Source organism: Tachyglossus aculeatus, chromosome 4, assembly GCF_015852505.1.
Source record: "Tachyglossus aculeatus isolate mTacAcu1 chromosome 4, mTacAcu1.pri, whole genome shotgun sequence".
In the NCBI taxonomy this organism is placed as follows: Eukaryota; Metazoa; Chordata; class Mammalia; order Monotremata; family Tachyglossidae; genus Tachyglossus; species Tachyglossus aculeatus.
The window spans coordinates 86,812,148-86,814,403 of record NC_052069.1 but is presented as its reverse complement, the minus strand read 5'-3'; the positions used below and the strand labels follow the sequence as shown (position 1 = coordinate 86,814,403).

At 45.7% G+C, this 2,256-nt stretch overlaps 1 non-coding gene across 1 annotated transcript; it reads left to right on the top strand.

Annotated features, from left to right (window-relative positions):
• The first annotated feature begins 262 nt into the window (after positions 1-262).
• On the top strand, positions 263-400 carry LOC119927513. The gene has a single exon (XR_005450509.1). It is a non-coding gene; the product is annotated as a small nucleolar RNA SNORA7 (small nucleolar RNA).
• Positions 401-2,256: the final 1,856 nt, after the last annotated feature.

Sequence of the window (2,256 nt, the reverse complement as noted above, 5' to 3'; positions counted from 1 at the left end):
GAATTGGGGAACATGGGTGTTCCAGGCCAGAGGGAGGACGTGGGCCAGGGATCAGTGGCAACAGACAGACACAGATAAGTTAAGTGGCTTGCCCAAGGTCACACAGCAGACAAGTGGCAAAGCCGGGATTAGAATCATCTCCCAAGCCTGTGCTCTTTCCACTAAGCCACGTTACTTAGTGTATGCAGATTGATAACCTAACCCCCAGTACTTATGTATATGTTCTTATTCTCTACTATTTCCTCTATCCATAATCTTTGTTTTCCTCTCAGAGTTGCACCTGGAGAGTTTCCAGTCCTCTACCAGTCTCGACTATGGTGGGGAGAGTCAAGCAGGGGCATATCCATTCCATTCTTAGCTTGGCCAGTGGCTAATGAGTGGAAGGCCATCTGCTACAAGTCAGAACTCCCCCGTGCTGGGCAGCAGTGGCATGGGAGAAAGCTGAGGGCGGAGACTCAAGATTACCGTGTGGAAGGAGGTGATGGGAAACCACTTAAGTATTTTGACCAAGAAAACTCTGTGGATAGACTACCACAATGATTGCAGATGGAGATGGGGAATTCTGGGAGAGATGTGTCCATGGCATCGCTATTGGTCGGAGATGACCAATATGTTATGTTATTGTCTGACTTTGTAGACTGTAAGCTCCTTCTGAGTAGGGATAGAGCTTACTGACTCTGTTATAGTGTACTTTCTCAAGCATTTAATACTTTTAGCGTATTTTCTTGAGCACTTAATATAGTGCTGTGCACATAGTAAGCACTCAAAAATTCCATTGAGTGATTCAAAACAGTCTTTATCCCACATAAGCCTAAGCAGGAGGGTGAATTGAATCCCCATTTTACAGTTGAAATTCAGGCCCACAGAAGTTAAGTGACTTGTCCAAGATCACCCAGCGCGCAAGTGGCGGAGCCATAGCCTGTGATGTAGCACTGCATCAGTGCACCATTCCAGCCCAGCCAGGCTTACTCCTGCCCGCCAACGCGATCCACCCCTGGAATCCTAGTGGGAGCTCTTCCAAAGGGATAGTTCCTCTTTCAGATTGAAAAAACTCCCAAACAGAAAATGGTATCAATAAGGAGTCACAAAACCCCAAATAAGAATCTGCTAGTCTTCCAAATAAGCCCATCTCACATTAAAACAGACAAACAAAAAGACAAAAAAGGCCCAACGACTCCAGTGAAAATGAAATTGAAATGCTGAAGGATGGCTAGACCTCTCTATGCTTCTGCAACAGATGTAATGTTTCATTCAATCAATCAGTGGAATTTATTGAGGGCTTACTGGGTGCAGAGCACTGTATTAAGCCATCGGGAAAGCACAATACAAGCCCTTGGCAGAGTGCAATATAACAAAGTTGGTAGACATGTTCCCCTCCCACAAGGAGCTCACAGTCCAGAAGGAGAGACAGACACTAATATAAATCAATAAAATATGGCTTTGGACATCTGTGCTAAGGGGCTGAGGGTGGGGTGAATATCAACTGCACAGTTGACGCAGAAGGGAAAGGATGTAGGGGAAAAGAGGGTTTAACTGGGGAAGCCCTCTTGAAGGAGATATGATTTTAAGTGGGTTTTGAAGATGGGGAGAGCAGTAGTGAGCTACTGAGTGAATTAGAGAAGCAGCATGGCTCAGTGGAAAGAGCATGGGCTTTGGACTCAGAGGTCATGGGTTCAAATCCCGGCTCTGCCAACTGTCACCTGTGTGATTTTGGGCAAGTTACTTAACTTCTCTGTGCCTGTTACCTCATGTGTAAAATGGGGATTAAGACTCTGAGCCCCCCGTGGGACAACCTGATCATGTTGTAACCTCCCCAGTGCTTAGAACAGTGCTTTGCACATAGTGCTTAATAAATACCATTATTATTATTATTACTATGAGTGGGGAAGGAATTTCAGGCCAGTGGAAAGATGTGGGCATGGGGTAGGTGGTAAAGATAGACTGATTGGTTGATTGGCATTAGAGGAGTGAAGTTTGCAGACTTGGTTGTAGTGGGAAATCAGCGAGGTAAGGTAGAAGGGGGCAAACAGTGTTTTGAAGACAATGGTAAATTTCTGTTTGATCCAGAGATGGATGGGCAATGACTGGAGGTTTGTGGATGAGGGAAGAACATGGAGTGAACGTTTGTTTGTTTTTAGAAAAATGATCTGGGCAGCAGAGTGAAGGATGGACTGGAGTAGGGAGAGGCAGGAGGCAAGGGATGTCAGTGAGGAGGCTGACACGATAGTATGATGCTGCTACCACCCCTATCCATTG